We start from the raw sequence: 20,904 nt of genomic DNA, 5'->3' as shown, positions 1-20,904 counted from the left end.
CCGCATTTGCGTTACATGGATAAGAAAACCACGAAAACCTGCTACGGTGAGTCTGATGACAAGGGGACTCTATCATCCGTCTACCACTGAGGATATTCTATGTCAGCACTATGGTCGATGCAAGCCGCGAATTCGAATCCCCCAGTTTTTGCTGGGATCGAAACCGGGTCCGAGTGCTCTATTCCCTAAGCCACCAGGGCTCAGGTGACGCATATCAAATTTTTCGGAATTGACTAAATTAACATTAAAAATTAAGCAGGCGTATCATAATACTGTGCATTACATCGATGCAACTGGTCCGCCTACATACAGCAAACCTAGACGATTAAGTCCAAAACTATAGGATGTTGCAAAACAAGAATTTTAGTTTATACTAGAGCAGGGTATTCGCCGGCCCTCGATCTCACTAGGGTCGTCTCCATTCCTGAAGATCTGGTCCTCAACCAGTTGGGGGCTAGAGGAAATTAAACACGGGGGGACAACACAGGTGCTGTACCCTATTCCCCTCCTACAAGATTTCCCCCACGCGTTTCATAACAAATATTTTTTCAAAGATTGATATTGTCCGTGCTTATTTTCAAATTCCAGTACACCCGGACGACATACAAAAAACTGTTGTGTGTACGCTTCTTTAGGCTTTTTGAGTTTTCTTTTTTTGAATTTCGGTCTGTAAGTAGCAGAACAAACTTTTCAGAGGTTCATTAATAAATGCAAAATTTATTAGATTTGCCTTTTCGGAGATTTGCCTTTTCGGAGATTTGCCTTATCGCTATGTTAACCTCGGTGATATCCTTATTTTTTAGTGAATCAGATGAACAGCCAGGGTGGGCAGCCAAATCTCTCAACAAAAAATAAGCTTCTTGTAAGTACTTATCAAGCACTCAAAAAGTTTTTTTAGCACTCTATACACTAAGAAATTCACAATAACTTTCAAAGACTTTACATGATCAAGATATAATAACTAGTTTTTGACAAAGAACACTTTTCTTGATCATATTAGCCATTATAAAATGATCGAGACATTTTTCGGTTCGATTTCAGTGGGGAAAAATGAAGACTGAAATCGAGAATATCTTGCAAAATGTAGCAGAGTTACATGAGAGTGCAATAATATCCCCTAATCTAGCTCATTATATGCACATGCGGTATATGCAAGTATGCATCACTGGCTGCTGACAGTGTGCGGGTGGGTGACCACTTGAGTCCGTCTGCGTATGGACCGAGGGTGTGCGATATCGGTCCTCGTTAAACTGTTCTACCGTAAAGTGCTCGACTTCGCGAGCAGGTCATCGGGCTACCGAAACTGGGGTGCCATCCCCTCCTCAAAGGATCAAAATTGTGATGACATGTCTTCGGATCATCCTCAGGGATGTTTCCCAGACCGTCACCAATAGCCCTTTGAGCAGCTCTAGTGCGACGTAAATGAACAGTAACAACGACTGACGGTAAGCCGAAATAGGTTGTGGCTGAATGAAATGTTAAAATGTTGAATAGAACAAAGTGAAAATACGGTTTTGTAACATACGCGGCGAAAATCGACATGGTTAGGAAAAAAAATCGCATGTTTGAAAAGGGAAAATTAAGCACTCTTTAAAAACACCCAATGAAAAAAGCACCTTTAAGAGCTTTTAATAAACGAAAATCAAAAATAAGCAACTTTAAGCACTTTTTTAAAACTCTACGCACCTTGACAGCACAAAATGCATGTTCGAGCCGTATTTCAAAAATTAACCGAATATGGTTTAACGGTGAACGTATCAAAATGTCTGTTTGGTGTGCCAGAAATTTCATTATTTGGCTACTTAATAACTAAGGATGGCACTAAACCACAACCTGATAAAGTGGACACTATTTTAAATTACCTGCAGTCAAAAACAATTACGGAATAGGGAAGATTTTACGGATTTCTAAATTTTTTTAGTTTTCTGCATTGCTACCTTTATTAAACGGTTTTTAAACGGTTTTTTGAGAGGCTCAAAGGATAAATTTGCCAGGATTGCAAAACCGTCTTAGTAAACACTCCTAAGCTCGATGCAAATTTAGAATTGCATGTGGATGCCTCTTGCTACTGGAAAAGATTTCTTCAAACAGAAACGAACTTCAACGGTTAGCATTTTTTTTCGCAACAATTTATATAAAACTGAAAAACGCTATAGCTCTTACGATAGGGAGTTGTAATCAAACAATTCAGTTAAATATTCGAAATTATGTTTAGTTCACAGATCACAAACCACTCACCTATGCATTTAAGCAAATGTTAGATAAATTTTCACCTCGGCAAGCTCGTCAATTAGATTTTTTATCAATTAGAACAGATATTCGACACCCAAATGGTTCTGATAATATAACAGCATATGCGTTATCAAAAATAGCTCCTAAAAACATGCCAAATCCTGTAGATTATAGCAAAATAGCAGAAGCTCAGGAAAATGATAAAGAATTAAATTGTTTTGTCAATATTTAACAAGATTTAGATTTTAAAAATGTTAATATGGCTGATACGAACACTTTTTTTTTATATTGTGACATTTCTACTAAAAATGTTAGACCTCTTACTCCAAAGCAATTGCGTACACAAATATTTGATACTATTCATAACTTATCACACCCCGGTGCAAAAGCAATTAATAAATTGATTTGCAATAGATTTATTTAGCCTAACTTAAACGGAGATTGCAATATGCGGTCTAGACACTGCATGCCATGTCAAAAATCACAAGGCATACTAAACTTCCTATTTTTCTTTTCCAATAAAGTCCGAACGCTTTGACCATATTCATTTTGATATCGTTGGCCCATTACCACCATCTAAAGGATTTTCACACTGCTTAACGATGATCGACAAACTTACTAGATGGGTGGTAAATGAATTCTTTTCTATCAAATGTCAATTCTTCATTCATAACATTATCTTATTTGAATTGATTTATAATAAACGTGCGGTTTAAATGCTGTTTAAACAATATTAGTAACAGTCATGTAAGCATTAAAAACAATGCAACCGGAAAAAAATCTTTCAAAAATCATTTTCAAATTTGTTTCTTTCATTTTTGAAATTTTTAAAAAACAATTTTAATGCAATCCTCGTCTATAAAAAAGCAAATTTGAAAGCAAAATTTGCAATTTTAACAATATTCAAACTTTAAAGAAGGAAAATTTAAAAATCATACTTTATTATAATTCTTCAAGACTTAGTAGTACTTTTTTTACGTCCCACTATAAATTCTTTAAACTACCTATGATATAAACACGCACAAAAAAATTGCTAGTATTTATTTCATTTGGATGAATTTTATTTAAAAAAAAATTGCTTCAATTTCATTTTTAAAAAATATTTGTACGAATTTCATTTTGCAAATGTATTTTGCTACGATATTTTAGCTAATAATAGCACATAATTTAAAACAACTTTCGTGTTCAGCTTATTACCCTGAACTAATTCAAAATTACACATGAGAAAAGTTATTATAACAGAATAAGTATTTATATTTTGCAGTTTTTTTTAGTTAGAAATGTTTCAAAAATTAAAAAAAAAAAAGATAAGCAAAAATATTTAAAGGGTTAATAATTATTTGCATCTGCAGTAAAAAAACTTAAAATTCTGTTGTTGTTTCTAATGCCACTAGCCAATACCAGCAAGCCTGCATTTTGAAACTAAGCAAATTTAAGGCAGAAGTGCGTTTCTTGTGCGTCAGCGGTGCCATCAAAAACTACGTCAAAAACTACGGTGGTCAAAACTACGAATTCAGTCACACACACGTCACAGCCCATTTACAGGGCCGACCCATTCATATATCTAATTATTCATCCACAGATCGTAATTTTTACCTGGACTAGAGAACGATTAATCTCCAATCCAGTACCCTCAGAGATACGATTTCTTTTGGGATCATAGAAGACTTTGTGACCCGACGGATTTAACGTGCACTAGTCACCATTTACTACACGGGGAAACTTTAGCCTGCGGTCATCGAATTCACGATCACTCTGACATGGGCCCAACATCCTAACAACCAAGCTATCCTGTCAGTACTTAAAATTCTAAATCTTAAATATTTCCATTTCCTATTTGGGATCAAACTTTCACATGAAAGAATTACAAAAAAGTTCTTATGTAAGTATATATATATATTTTATGTATTACCCAGTTTACTTATGACAAAATGAATTCCAAAATGACATAACAAAATTGTTATTTTTGAATAAAAAGTATCGATTCTCAAACCAAGCATCTTTCTTTGTTTGCAGTATATCGAAAAGGTAACACAGTATTATCAACAACAAAAACAATATTACAATAAAACATCTTTGTAAACAACAACATTTTAACCATAGTCAGCGTTTTAAACCTATGGCAAGTTTTGGTTCCGCTAAAACCGCTTACCCAGGAAGTTTAATCTGACATCATAATCAATCCCGCCTCTTTTTCAGTCACGTTAAGTTATTTTCGTTTTAAGTTATGATTTTATTAAATTCAGGTCAATTTTGAGCATGCTCAGTTGATTTTGGAAAGTTTTAAGTTATAGACTAGTCAAAACAGACTAGTATGCTAGTTATAGACTAGTATGAAGGTTGTTCATTATTAATCGTAATTTTTCTCTCAAGAGCTTTTAAAGAGAATTAAAAAAAATTCTGTACAAAATTATAAAATTGGTTTAGCTAACGATAATTCCATACCGAAATTTTTAATAAATATTTATTATATATTTATTATTTTATTTAATTTTAGTCAAAAACGTCTTGAATTGTAAGGTATAAATTTGGGGATCTAGGTTGAATAGTTCATAAGAAATTGAAGTTTGAAAAAGCAATATTTTTAAAAATACGTAAATCGTATAGTTTGAAAAAGGTTTTTATATTTAAATATTGATATCTCAGGAACTATTCGGTCGATATCGCTCAAATGTTGCATTTCACCATTTAAAGTATTAACATTATTCAAAACGATGCAAAAATTGTATACCTTAGAATTCATTTTTTTACTATTGTTAAATAAAATAATAATAAAAAATATATTTACTAAAAGTTTTATTTTGCTTGCAATAATTTCTGGATAAACGAAGCTTATAATTGTATGAAAAATAATCAAATTCGCTTAAATAGTTCAAGATTTGAAATACGCAAAAGCAAAATTATCATTAAAGAGTCCAAATTCAGGACCTGTATCCTGCCCAAACTACTGGAACCTTATTTCTCAGATTGCGGCTACCTCCTATTCGAATCCGCAAAGAAAAAAATATGTTAATTCAGAGAAAGTTATGTTTTCGTGTCTAATTTCGTAATTTAAAACATCATTTGCGCGAACCATCGAACCATTCAGACTAAATCCTAGAACGTGACGATCCAATCATTAAATCAAAAATTATTTATAGTCGTCCATGTATTATTTTTTGTGTGCTTTTTTTTGTAAATCAAAATTCATGGTCTTAGCAGCACTAGTAGGTATTAAATAATTTCAATGTTTGGACAAAACACGTGAATATTTCAAAATTGATAAAACATAAGAATTATAATCTTACCTGTAACATTTAACATCATAACTTTTTCCTATAAGAAAAAATAGTTGCTTTAGTAAAACCGTAGTTCAAAAAATATTCAAACAAGAAATAACAGTATACATGTTTTAAGAGCTCAAAAACAAGCACCCATTTTCGAGACTTTCCAGACGGGTATCAGAAGAAACAAAAGTGATTTGAATTATAAAACGAAGAGCTGCTATTGAAAAATGGAATAAATAACGGCAAGATACAAAACTAGAAAAAAACACGGACGAGAGAGAGAGAAAGAAAAAAGGATATCTTGATCATTTTCCCACCTCTGTTTATCATAAGCGTTTTGATGTTTATTTAAACCACGGGGTATGTTACAACCTCCTCCGGAGTTGGGAAAAATTCGGCTCCATCTCCAGACGTATTATTACACACATTCATTGAATTTAATTTATCACTTTACACGCTCAATGAGTGACAATTTAATCGAAAAACCACAACGTTTTTCTTTTGCTTTTATAACCTTTTTATTGACAATTTTATTTCATTCTGTTTTTCATACTCAAATCATTACATTTAAGTAATTATTTTTTTTATCAGTTAACCAATTTAATTGTAAAATCCATTACAATTTCTAATTTATTTTGGCAACTAATTTTTTTTTCCAGAAAGTGTTGCGTTTTAATTCCGACTTTTTGATGTGGTGTTATAACGAGTCTCCGGCTTCGAAATTGAGTGCGGATCACATTTAGACATGCTCAAATCAAGCTACGTAAATCCATATCGCTTAAATAATAGTCCGATTTCACATGGTATTTAAAACTCTTCAACATATTACGACACTCAGGGACTTATGAACTTAGCGGGCCTAGGCGAAACATTGAGGAATTTTATCATGCTTAATTCATGGTTAATCAAGTTTTGTTTAGCAAAGTGTAAATTAAATATTGGACTTTTTTTATTTTAATAATTATTTTTATTTTTTAAATTTTTTTCTCATTTTACGATCAAAACTCCGACTAAATATTTTTAATATTATTTAACATTTTTAAGGTGTTATTTATAATTTTTAATATTACTTAACAATAGTACTGCAACTAAAATTCTTATTAGTCTAATAATAAAAAAATTTATTTATTCATTGCAAGCTAATTACTGAATAAATAAGTTTATTCAGTTATTATTCTTTTCAAATGAATCTCAAAACAATAATGAATGGCAAAGACAGAGAACCAACTTGCCGAATGAAAAGTAGATTAATTTAGATGAGAAAACGTTTTTAAATATAAATTATTCCTGGTAGAACAAGTGTTTATTCTTTATTTACAAGTAGATAACTACACATGTAATAAATTTTAAACTTACTTTTATTTAAATAAATATAGAAAAAATAAAATGGGCATAAAATAATGAAATATATTTACTGCTAATTAAACATCAAATTATTTTAAACACTGCAATGAGTATTTAATGAAAATTATGTATGATATGAATAATGAAAATTAGTAATTTAAAAGTTACATTTGTACATTAAAAGTTACATCTACTTTTAAGCACTTAATCAAAAAAATATTTCGTTACTTAATTTATTTACTTATTCCTTTGATGTGCTCTCCAATCGCCAGTTTTAACCAGTTTCTCACCAACATTTTTAATCCCACAAGCTTGGCAAGAAAAAAGTTTTATTTTATTTCATAACCGTCGTTGAACAGCCGACCCAATTTTAAGTTTACGACTACTAATGTTAAATTCCGTAGCCTTGTAATTTTGATTCTAATCCAGAAGACAAGGTTACTCCTAGAAATTTGCCTTCGTGGAGAACTTTTTGATGGAACTAACCAGCATTTGAGTTACATGAAGAGGTAGATCTCGAGAACCTCTTATGGTTAGCCTGACGCAAGGGGATTCTAACCTAAGATCCGCCAGAACTGTGGTCGATGCAAGCCGGAGGCGGAATTCGTATCGCCCAGCCGTGGCTGTTATTCTAAACCAGTTCATTTCATTGTAACGCCATCGCGGCTCATGACTAAAGGTTTTGAAGAAAAGGCAACCCTGTGATAAACATCCTATTATTACCCAGATTGCGGATATCCTCTATATTTTGGAGATCAAAAATCTGAATCCGTCGTAAACATGGTATGTTTATTCATAGAAAGTACGATTTTGTATCTGATTTCGTAATTAAAAATATAGCACTTACTGTATACCATTTTACTATTACCATTATATACCATTCTGCACTTACTATATAGGGGAGAGTGGGGTCAATTGTAACAGGGTACGATTGTAACAGAGCAAAAATTTCGAGTGTCGGGTTCTAGATATGTTTCCTAGGTGGTGCACAAGGTGTATTTAATAAATCTACATGTACACCCTTGCTGGCAACCATTTTTATGTACTTTTGAAAGAGTTACACGACAAAAAATATTTTCACGCTACGTAAGTACTTTTTTTTGGTATTAGAATATGATATTAAAACAAAGTAATTTCGTCTAAGCAAATAAAAATTATTAACCGAATATGTAAGTGGACACCTTAATTAACATTTCAAAAGAAAAAAAGATTGGTTTTGTTAATTAACTAGCATTGTTTTTAACAAATGAAGCTGAAATGGCGTCTTGGAGACAATTGTAACAATAAGTAAAGGGACGAATGTAACAGCTGAAAATAAAATTCATAATTTCGCTGTGGTTTAAGATAAAGCTGACTGAAAATTTTGTGTTTTTTTACATAATATTATAAATAAATTATGTAAAATAATAATAAATAAATAAATGATCATAATAATAATAAATAAATAAATGATCATAATAATAATAAATAAATAAATGATCATAATAATAATAAATAAATAAATGATAATAATAAATAAATGAATAAATTATGTCATTTAAAACATAATATTCAGCAGCAAGTTCACCTTCATGATTGTTTACTTTTTAAATAAAGAATAAAAATAACTTATTTTTTAATGTATAAAAACAGTGAAACCTGTTTTTGTGCGGTCCTTTTTTATGCGATTTTATTTTTGTGCCATTGGTTTTGTGCGATTTATTTTTATGCGGTATATGAATATTAGCGGCGTTAGCACCAGTTTAATGTTTCCTATCAATGTGCACATACATGTTGTGGACGAACTCTGATTACGTGGTCTCCTTGACAACGATGTATCTGGACTGCTCTGTTTATTTACTTTCATTAGTTCATTTATTATCGTCAACTCCATTTTCTCTTCTGCTTAAAATTTATTCTGCGAACAAGTTAAAGTAAATCAGTAAAAAATCGTCTGCTGTGTTAATATACTTAGTATTTTAAAATTAAACCGTTATTTTTATTTTGTAAATTCTCGTCTGCGCCTATCTCAAATACTATAGAATCTTCGTATTCGGAGTTTTATACACGATACATGTGAATAAGGATTCATTTTATAGTGAGATTAACGGTAAATAAATTATTTACTTTTGTTTCTATTTATATGTAGTTTTTATGATTTTTATTTTATTTTTTAATCATAAGTACTCCCTTAAATGGACAGGAAGAATCGGAATTTATTACAGCAGATAAAATATATGCAGAGTTCCAGATTTGGAAAAAATTGAAAACTCATTTTCTTAAAATTGATACCAATGCAGAAAAACGCTTAAAATTCCAAAAAGAGCTGAGATAATGCATGTCTCACTATCGTGACGTTTACAAGCAATTGAAAAGTTGACTGTCGTCTCAAAAACTGATCACTGACTTTATTATGGTACCAAAAAACAAATAAATTGAAATCCTATCTTCAAGCGAAGAAAGTGATTTTCAACCAATTCATTCCAAGAAGATGCGCGTTTTGGATTACGACGAGTAGCAGCAAACTATTTAATGTATAATTTGAAAACTTCTACATGTATATGTACAATGAAGAATTAAATATTTTTACAATTTCTTTAGGTATAATTTAATTATTTAATTTGACAGCATTCTTACATCTGTTTCATAAATCATTGATGTATTTTCGGAGTCCGACTTTTTTTATGCGGTCCCTATCCACCGCATAAAAAAAGTTTTAGGTTGTATATCGTACAAAGTTGTTATTATATGCAAGAATTTATAAAATTTCGAATATTTTTATGTACGATTTCTTTTATGCGGTCTCTATCCATAGCCCAAAAACAGGTTTTACTGTATTATGTTTAAAATTAAATAAAATGGTATTTTCAAAATTGGAATTTAAAAACTAAAACAAGTGATACCTAGAGATTTCGTGAGTTTAAATAGTGATTTGCTTAGGGTAAGAAAATGAGACTTAAAGGATTAAAATATTATATGGGATGGGTTAAAAAAGTGATACGTGCAGGGTTAAATGGTGATTGCAAGTTAAATGGTTAAGCAAGTGAGACTTGGGGGAGGGGAAATTTTTTTTTAAAGGTTTTTAAAATGTATTGAAATTTTATATAGAAATTTTGAATCGTTTCATATTCACAGATGTCAATAATAATTAGTTTTTAATGCTTCACAGGATGCCGCGAATTCGTGTTAGAACAAGTACACGGGGTATAGATCAAGCGACTATGGAAACTGCTGCAAAAGAAGTCACAGAATTGGGCTTGTCTATTAGAGCATCTGCAAAAAAATACCAAATTTGCCATGTGACTTTAAGCAGATTTGTCAAAAGCATGAAGAACAATGAAAAACCTGCAAGCGGATATAAACCTCATAGCAAAGTGTTCGACACTGCACAAGAATTAATTTTGTGTAAATATGTTTTGGACGCTGCAGATTTGTATTATGGACTTACCACAAAAGACGTAAGAAAATTGGCATATCAGTGTGCGGTCACGTATCAATTAAAATTTCCTGACAACTGGTCTGAATTTGAAATGGCAGGAATTGATTGGTTGAGAGGGTTTTTAAAAAGATGTCCTAACCTTTCTTTACGTAAACCTGAGCCAACTAGTCTTGCGAGAGCTATGAATTTTAATCGAAACAATGTCAATTCGTTTTTTAATAATTTATCTGATGTGTACGTCAGATATGAAATTGAGCCCCAAAATGTCTACAATGTTGATGAGATGGGCATTACAACAGTGCAAGTGCCTACAAAGATAGCTGCTAAAAAGGGTAAAAAGCAAGTAGGTGCAATCACTTCATCTGAACGCGGAACTCTTGTGACGTGTTGTGTTGCTGTTAACGCGACTGGAAATTCAATTCCTCCATTTCTTATATTTCCGAGACAAAAGTTTTACGATCATTTTATTCGAGATGGACCTCCTGGGTGTATCGGTGCTGCTAATGGGTCTGGCTGGATGCAAGCAGCTGAATTCTTGCAATTTTTACATCATTTCGCCAAACATGTAAAGCCGAGTAAAGTCAATGTTGTTCTGTTACTTCTTGATAACCATGACAGCCACCTTTATATACCAAGCATTAAATTCTGTCAAGATAATGGAATAATTTTACTATCTTTCCCACCGCACTGTTCTCATCGTCTTCAGCCATTAGATGTCAGCGTTTACGGCCCACTAAAACGCTATGTGAATGTGGCAATGGATTCATGGATCAAAAATCACCCAGAAATTTGAATGACTATATATAACATTCCTGAGATAACGCGAACTGCTTTGCCCTTAGCTCTTACACCTAGCAATATCACATCAGGCTTCAAAAAAAAACTGGCATTTGGCCTTTTAACAGAAATATTTTTCAAGATTCAGATTTTGCTCCGTCTTCTGTAACAGATGTTCCTCAATCTAGTTCAGGTGGTCAATCATTAGATATTCCGGTTCCTGATTTTACACAAACTTCTCCTCCTCAAGCTTCGGTTAAATGAACCGGCATTAGAGATTCCGGAAGCTATTTGTTTAGACAATTCTTCTGAAACAGCTTCAAATACACTTCAAGTTTTAGATCCTGTGCCAAGTACAAGTGCCAATGAATCAAATTTACATTCTGCATTAGCGTATTTTAATCTTCAATCTATTCGACCATTAGCAAAAGTTAAACCCTTAGAGAAGTCAAATCGTGGGAGAAAAAGGGGCAAAAACACCATTTTGACTGATATGCAGTTAGATGCAGAACCTAAAAACGTCACCGAAAAACCAAAAAGAAAATACACCAAAAAACAGGGTGCATCTACAGTTCAAAATAAATCCGGAGGAAAAAAAGTCCCTAAAACAGTGGCCGTACATAAGAAAAATAACGGAAAACAAAGCGAAGAAACAGTTCAAGAAGATGAAGAGGAAGTTTTCTGTACAGTTTGCTGGGATTCATATGATAACAGTCGAGCTGGAGAAGAATGGGTCCAGTGTATGAAATGCAGTGGATGGGCGCATGCCAAGTGCAGCAATGGCAAAAAGAGATATTGTTGTGACAATTGCGAGTAATCTAAATATCGATTTAATTATTCGATAGAAAGAATTATCGTTATTTAGTGATGGAAAATAAGTTACCACTTAAATTTTTGGTATTTAAAAAAAAAATTAAATTTTTTTATTTCATTGGACTAGCAGCTAGTTTTGAACTTTTTGTTGCTTAGAAAAATATTCATTTTTGTTATGAATTTTATATGTTTGTTTCTGTTAATGATAATTAGATATTTGATTCAATTTAATTTATTTCCTTATTTAAAGTAAAGCTTTAGATCTTTTCCAATGTATCATAGCTTTACACTTGAATAAAAGCTGTTATTATTGTCACAATTATATGCAGAAATGTATATGAGAAATAAAAATACTTTGTTTAAATTATTTTTGAACGCCTTAAGTGTCATTTTCAATCATTCTAACAAACGTAAATGTAACTCCTAAAAAATTACTTTTTAAACATCTTAAATCACATTTTTTGACAAAATCACTAATTAAATCCTCATTTTTCACTTTTTTAACCCTTCAGGTCTCATTTTTAAACCTTAAAAATCACTATTTAAACCTTCACATATCGACCTGTTTACACCCTTAAAAATCATTGTTCTAACCCTAAACATCAATATTTAACTCCTCATGTATTACACTTTTAACCCCTTAAGCCTCATTTGTTTGAAACTAAAAAATAACTATTAAACCTCTTATATTTTCATTTGCTCAATCTCTCACACGTGACTAATTTAAAAACAAAAAATCCCTATTTAATTTCTTATGTAGCAATTGTTTAAACCCTTAGGTCTCATTTCTTATGTTTACAAACCATTACTTAACTCTTTAAGAACCACGACGAATAGTTTTCTATATCATTTATATTATCTTGCATGTTGCATTATTTTATTTCTCACCTTTCACAGCATAAATTAAAATTTTTAACCCCTTAAAGTTAAAAATTAAGCCCTTTAGGTCTCTGCTCATTATTATTTTTACTCCTAAAATATCACTACTATTTTGATCAATAAAAAATATATCACAACTATGATAATATGTATAATTAACTATGTTTTAGTTGAATTTATGAACTGTTACAATTGACCCCGTAAGTGGGGACAATTGTAACAAGTGCGCGACTGTCAAAAATTGTCAAAAACTAATATAATAACGTTTAAAATAAGGTATTTATTTTTTTTTCTAGTAGAGGACAGTCTACTTTACTCGTCTGTCAATTAATACTAGTAATATATTGGATTTTTTGTTAGTTAAAAATAGTTAAGTAAAAAATGTTACAATTGACCCCACTCTCCCTTACTGAGGTCACCTGATCGAACCATGAAGATTGAGTCCAAGAATGTGAAAATCCTATCATACGATCAAAGGTTATTCAGGGTGGTCCATTTTTTGTGCATTGTACATCTTTAAATGAACATTATATGAAAACCTTACGGCTGCAAGGCTTACCCTCAGAAATACAAACAAATCCTTCCGTTAGATTAGATAAACAGGAAAAGTTAGCTCAGTTAGCTGATAAAATAGCCGAAGTTAGATCCCGCACTCTCAGCAAATCCAAGAGAAGATCTGTCAACGTCAGCAAATAACAGTACTTAACCAGCAATTTGAAAGATTTTCACGTGAAAGATCGCAAAATTGATCTCGAACACGACATAATAATTTTCATAGAGTTAGATCCAGGTCTAGGGAAAGGAAAAAAAAAAGTCTAAATTCTGTTTTTATCATTCGAAATTTGGTCAAAAAGCTAGAAAATTTTGTTCATCGTGTTCTTACAACAATAGCCAGGAGAACTAAAAACGGCTGTCGCTGTAAAGGCGACAAATGATCTAAATGCCAAATGACTTTCGTGTCGCTTACTTGTATTTGATAAAAAGTCGAATTAAAATTTTTTAGTGGATTCAGGTTCGGACGTGAGCTGCTTGATCGTCCCGAAAATTAGAAATTTACACCTTGATCCATTACAATTATTTAAAGCTAATAATTCAAAAATGTTGACCTACGAAACTAAGTTATTGAACATTAATTCAGCCTTACGAAGAAACTGCAAATAAAAAATTGCTACGGTGCAGAAATTCAGGTGACATACATTTTTTATTTTATAACCGTCGTTGAACAGCCGACCCAATTTATTGGGTTTACTGCTACTAATGTTCAACTCCGCGTTCTTGTCATTTTGAATCCAATCCATAGGACAAGGGAAATAGTGGATCCAGTATTGGGAGAAATTTTGCCTTCGTGGCGGTCTTATTGATGACCCGCATTTGCGTTACAAGGACAGGGAAACCACGAAAACCTCTCATAGTTAGCCTGACCGCAAGGGGAATATCATCCGTCTACCACTGAGGATATTTTGCATCAGCACTATAATCGATGCGAACCGCGTGCGGAATTTGTATCAACCAGCTGTTGCTGGGATCGAACCCGGGTCACCCCATTGGAATGCGTGTGCTCTGTCCCCTAAGTCACCACGGTTCAGGTGACGCATATTAAATTTTCCGGAATTAACAAAATTAACACCAGAAATTAAGCAGGCGTATCATAATACTGTACATTACATCGCTGCAACTGGTCCGCCTACATACAGCAAACCTAGACGATTAAGTCCAAAAATATAGGATGTTGCAAAACAAGAATTTCAGTTTATGCTAGAGCAGGGTATTGGCCGGTCCTCGAAGTCACTAGGGTCGTCTCTACTCCTTAAAGCTGAAGAAATATTCAGCCAGTTGGGGACTAGAGGAAATTGAACACACAATTTTTGAGTTTCCTTTTATGAATTTCGTTCTCAGAGGAACAGAGCAAACTTTTCGGCGGTTCATTAAACAACGTAAAATGTAGTAGATTTGCCTTTTTGGAAATTTGCCTCTTTGCTATGTTAACCTCGGTGATATCCTTATTTTTAAGTGAATCAGAGAAACAGCCAGGGTGAGTAGCCAAATCACCCAACAACAAATAAACACCATTCAAGTACTTTTAAAGCACTCAAAAAATATTTTTAAGCTCTATATACATTAACAAAATGCAAAATAATGTTAAAAGACTTTACATGATTATGATAAAATAACTAGTTTCTGACAAAGAACACTGTTCTTGATTAGATTAGCCATTATAAAATGATCGAGAGATTTTTCGGTTCAATTTCAGAGGGTGGAAAATGATGTCTGAAATGGAGAAAATCTTGCAAAATGCAGAAGAGTTGCACAAGAGAGTGCAAAAATGTCACGTAACCCAGCTCAGTCGATGCACAAGCGGACTCCCAAATATTTCATCAAACATGTAAAATGATTGGCGCTTTCATGCGCTATGAACCGACAGTAAGCCACAATAGATTGTGGTTGATTGAATTGTGAAAACGTTGAATAGAACAAAGTAAAAAATACGTTGCGAAAATCGACATGGTAAAGAAAAAAAATCTCATTTCCGAAAAGGGAAAAGTAAGCACTCTTTAAAAACACTCAATGACAAAAATCACCTTTAAGCACTTTTTAAAAACGCTACGCACCTTGACAGCACAAAACGTATGTTCGAGTCGTATTTCAAAAATTAAACGAATATTGTTTAAAAGTGAACGTATCAAAATGTCCGTTTAGAGTGTCAAAAATTTCATATTTTGGACAATTAATAACTAAGAATAGCAATAAACTACAACCTGATAAAGTAGACACTATCTTAAATTGTCCACAGCCAAAAACAATTTTTCGGGTTTCTAAATTTTTTGTTTTCTACCTCGCGCAGCTCTTAACCAAATTTATTTAAATATTATTTTGGAAGGTTCAAAGAGTGCAATGACAATCATATGATTAACTGCTCAGAACAGTCCATGAGCGAATTTCAAAACCCTTTTAGCAAACTCTATGTTTCGTAAGCAAACCTCGATGCAAATTTGGAATTGCCATGCGGATGCCTCGGATTTCGCAACAGGAAAATCTTTATTTTAAACAGAAAACGAATTTCTTAAACTGTTTTCATTTTTTTTAACAAGTTATACGAAACTGAAAAACGCTATAGCGCTTACGATAGAGAGTTGTAATCAAACAACTCAGTTAAATGCTCGAAATTTTGTTTTATTCGCAGATCACAAACCACCCACTTATGCATTTAAGCAAATATTAGATAAATTTTCCCCTCGGCAAGCACGTCAATTAGATTTTTTATCTCAGTTTACAACAGATATGCGATATCAAATGGTTCTGATAATATAACAGCAGATGCGTTATCAAAAATAGCTTCTATAAACATACCAAATCCTGTAGATTATGGAAAAATTGCAGAAGGCCAGGAAAATTATAAAGAATTAAATCGTTTAATCAATATTTCAAAAGGTTTAAATTTTAAAAATGTAAATATGGCCGATACGGACACTTTTTTTTTATATTTTGACAGCTCTACTAAAAATGTTCGACCTTTTATTCCAAAACAATTGTGTACACAAATATTTGATCCTATTCATAACTTATCACACCCCGGTATGCAAAAGCAATTAATAAAATAATTTGTTATTGTTATTGTTATTGTTATTGTTTTTAATTTACGTCGCACTAGAGCTGCACAATGGGCTATTGGCGGAGCATCCCGGAGGATGATCCGAAGACATGCCATCACAATTTTGATCCTCTGCGGAGGGGATGGCACCCCCTCTTTGGTAGCCCGACGACTGCGCGCGAAGTCGAGTACTTTACGGTAGCACATTTTAACGAGGACCAATACCGCACGCCCTCGGTCCCTATGCAGACTGATCCAAGTGGTCATTCACCCGCACACTGGCCGTAGCCAGTGATGCTTGACTTCGGTGATCTGCTGGGAACCGTGTCTTAACGATCAGTCCACTGCGGGACTAAAATAATTTGTAATAGATTTATTTAGCCTAACCTAAACAGGGATTGCAACACGTGGTCTAGGCACTGCATTCCATGTCAAAAATCACAAGGCATACTAAGTCCCCTATTTTTTTTCGTTTCGAATAAAGTCAAAACGCTTTGACCATATTCATCTTGATATCGTTGGCCCATTACCACCATCTAAAGGGTTTTCATACTGATCAACGATGATCGACAGACATACTAGATGGGTGGGTCGCCAGTTCGAGAGTAGACTCTTCAAAACTCCAGCACATTTCCTGGGCATCAAAAGAGTTTGATCCTCACCTTCCCATCCTCAAAGTAATAGAATGATAGAACAATGGCACAGACCCTTGAAAGTTGCACTCAAGGCCTACAGTACAGATTGTGGGGAGAGTAGAATTCGACAATGCTAACCTTCATCTATCAAAAAGTACCTCAAGATTGAATCTAGTTATTATGTCTTATATACTTTTGAATTGATAGTTAATAATCGCAGTGGTAGTTATGTCATACTACTCCGTCACCCAAAATTCTATCAGGGATACATTTCGATGAATGGTTGTTGTTGTTGTAGTTCATTTACGTCGTACTGGAGCTGCACAGTGGGCTATTGGCGACGGTCTGGGAAAAATTCCTGAGGATGATCCGAAGACAATATTGATCCTCTGCATAGGGGATGGCACATCCGCTTCGGTAGCCCGACGACCTGCAAGCGAAGTCAAGCAATTTATGGTAGAACAGTTTAACGAGGACCCATACCACACGCCCTCGGTCCCTACGCAGACTAATCAAAGTGGTCACCCACCCACACACTGACAGCAGTCAGTGATGCTTGACCTCGATGATCTGCTGGGAACCGTGTCTTAACGATCAGTTCACTGCGATGTCTCAGCGGGACTCAATACTATTAGTTAATGTATTTGTCAAAGACCGGGAGAGCTGTGTTAAGTTTACTGGATTTTGAGCGCCTATGGGTGAGAGCTGTATTAAGTTCACGGTGGTGTATGTGGTCTCCTTCGGTGTTCCTATTAGCAGCCTAGTGTGTACAGGATCACGCTGTGTGTAAATGAGACTGAAAAGCAATAGCGAGAGGAGGACGAGGACACAGTCACAAATGGAAAGTCAACTTTTCAATGTGTACCATACATCGAAGTAAGCTTTTTCATAGCACGTACGCAGGTCAAAAATCTTCAAATCTTGTCAACCTTCACCTATCAAAAGGTATTTTAAGATTTAATAGAGTAAACATTGAACAAAAGATTTGAGAGAACTGTGCGTTTTACAATAAAGTATAGCAAGTGAAGTAGCTGCTAGGTTTGGACGTGAGCTGCTTTCCCGTCTCAAAAATGATTAGAAATTTGCAAATTGATCCGTTAAATTTATTTAAAGCTAATAATTCAAAAATGTTGACATACGGAACTAAGTTATTGAACAATGATTCAGCCTTACAAAGTAACTGCAAATAAAAAATTGCTACGGTGCAGAAATTCAGGTGACACATATTTTTTATTTTATAACTGTCGTTGAATAACCGACCCAATTTATTGGATTTACGACTACTAATGTTTCACTCCTCAGCCTTGTCATTTTGAATCCAATCCATAGGACAAGGGAACTAGTGGATCCAGTATTGGGAGAAATTTTGCCTTCGTGGTGGACTTATTGATGGAACTAGCCCGCACTTGCGTTACAAGGACAGGGAAACCACGAAAACCTCTTAAAGTTAGCCTGACCGCAAGGGGAATATCATCCGTCTACCACTGAGGATATTTTTCGTCAGCACTATGATCGACGCGAGCCGCGTGCGGAATTCGTATTAACCAGCTGTTGCTGGGATCGAACCCGAGTCACCCCATTGGGAGGCGAATGGTCTGTCCCCTAAGCCACCACAGTTCAGGTGACACATATTAAATAAGTCTGGTGTGCTAGAAAGGAAATTTTTGGATACTTAATAACTAAAGATAGCAATAAATCACAACCTCATAAAGTAGACACTATCTTAAATTGCCCACAGCCAAAAACAATTGCGAAACAGGAAAGATTTTTCGGATTTCTAAATTTTTTGTTTTCTACCTCGCGCAGCTCTTAACCAAATTTATTTAAATGATTTTTCGGAAGGCTCAAAGAGTGCAATGATAATCATATGATTAACTGGTCAGAACAGTCCATGATAGAATTTCAAAATTGCAAAACCCTTTTAGCAAACACTATGCTTCCTAAACATCCTAACCTCGATGCAAATTTAGTATTGCACGTGGTTGCCTCGGATTTCGCAACAGGAAAATCTTTATTTTAAACAGAAAACGAATTTCTTCAGCTGTGTGCATTTTTTTCGCAACAAGTTATACGAAATTGAAAAACTCTTAGAATAGGGAGTTCGAATCAGACGATCAAACGATTCAGTTAAATGCTCAAAATTTCGTTTTGCACTCAGATCACAAACCACCCACCTATGCATTTAAGGAAAAGTTAGATAAATGTTCTCTTCAATTAGATTTTTTATCTCAGTTTACAACAGATATGCGATATCAAATGGTTCTGATAATATAACAGCAGATGCGTTATAAAAAATAGCTTCTATAAACATACCAAATCCTGTAGAGTATAGCAAAATAGCACAAGCTCATGGAAATTATATAGAATTAAATCGTTTAGTTAATATTCCGCAAGTTTTAGATTTTAAAAATGTAAATATGCCCGATTCGAAGACTATTTTATATTCTGACATTTCGAATAAAAATGTTAGACCTCTTACTCCAAAACAAATGCGTACACAAATATTTAATACTATGCATAACTTATCACATCCCGGTACAAACGCAATTAATAAATTGATTTGTAATAGATTTATTAAGCCTAACTTAAATAGAAATTGCAATATGTGGTCTAGATACTGCATGCCATGTCAAAAATCATAAGGCATACTAAACCCTCTATTTTTATCTTTTTCAATAAAGTCTAAACGCTTTGACCATATTCATCTTGATATCGTTGGCCCATTACCCCCATCAAAAGAATTTTCATACTGATCAACGATGATCGACAGACATACTAGATGGGTGGTAGCTGTTCTGATTACAGAAGAGACGGTAGCTTTCTTTAAAACCGATATTGCTTGCTTTGGTGGGCAGTTACTTTATTTACCTCTCACTAGAGCTGCACAATGGGCTACTGGCGACTGAGGATTATCCGAAGATATGCTATCGCAATTTTGATCTTCTGCACAGGGGATGGCATCCCTGCTTTGATAGCCCGAGTACCTGCTCGCGAAGTCGATCTCTTTACTGTAGAACAGTTTAACGAGGACCGACACCACTCACCCTCGGTTCCTAAGCAGGCTGATAATTGTTATAGTACGTTTACGTCGCACTAGAGCTGCACAATGGGCTATTGGCGACTGTCTGGGAAACATCCCTGAGGATGATCCGAAGACATTGCCATCACAATTTTGATCCTCTGCAGAGGGGATGGCACCCCCGCTTCGGTAGCCCAACGACCTGCACGCGAAGTCGAGCACTTTACGGTAGCACAGTTTAACGAGGACCAATATCGCACACCCTCGGTCCATACGCAGACTGATCCAAGTGGGTCACCCACCCGCACACTGACCGCAGCCAGTGATGCTTGACTTCGGTGATCTGTTTGAGAACCGTGTCTTAACGATCAGTCCACTGCGGGACAAGCAGACTGATAAAGGTGGTTACCTACACAATTACTGACCACAGCCAGTGATGCTTGACTTCGGTGTTCTACTGGGAACCGTGTCTTAACGATCGGTGATAATCACCAGTGATAACGCCCGACTTCAAAACTCTAGCAGATCTCATAGGCATCAAAAGAGTTTGATCCTCACCTTACCATCCTCAAAGTAATGGAGTGACAGAACGATGGCACCGACCCTTAAAAGCTGCACTCAAGGCCTACAGTACAGACTGTAGGGAGAGTAGAAATTGACAATGCCAAGCTTTATCTAACAAAAGGTACCTCAAAATTGGATCGAGTCCGCATGTCTTATATACTAGTGAATTGATTTTTAATTAACATAGTGATAGTTAAGCCACAAGACCATTGATCAGACGCCTTGCCAGCTATCATCTTGGGCTTCCGAGCGGTATATAACGGAAGATCCACAGCCATCATCCACAGAGGTCATCAGCAGGATAACGCTTCGCATTCCAGTGGAACGTTTTGATTCTACATCAATGAACTCCTCCCCAATTCAATCAT

General features: G+C 34.4%; 1 long non-coding RNA gene across 1 annotated transcript in view; it reads right to left on the bottom strand.

The window, feature by feature from the left end:
• Positions 1 to 5,156: 5,156 nt before the first annotated feature.
• Positions 5,157 to 20,904, bottom strand: part of LOC122272393 (uncharacterized) — a 33,532-nt gene continuing 17,784 nt past the window's right edge. Inside the window, exon 3 of the long non-coding RNA XR_011636809.2 lies at positions 5,157 to 5,547. This is a non-coding gene — a long non-coding RNA (uncharacterized LOC122272393). The remainder of the gene's footprint in view (positions 5,548 to 20,904) is intronic.

This window comes from Parasteatoda tepidariorum, chromosome 8, assembly GCF_982258835.1.
Source record: "Parasteatoda tepidariorum strain Cologne lab strain chromosome 8, Ptep-v5.0, whole genome shotgun sequence".
NCBI lineage: Eukaryota > Metazoa > Arthropoda > Arachnida > Araneae > Theridiidae > Parasteatoda > Parasteatoda tepidariorum.
This window is presented reverse-complemented; position numbering and strand designations above follow the sequence as displayed.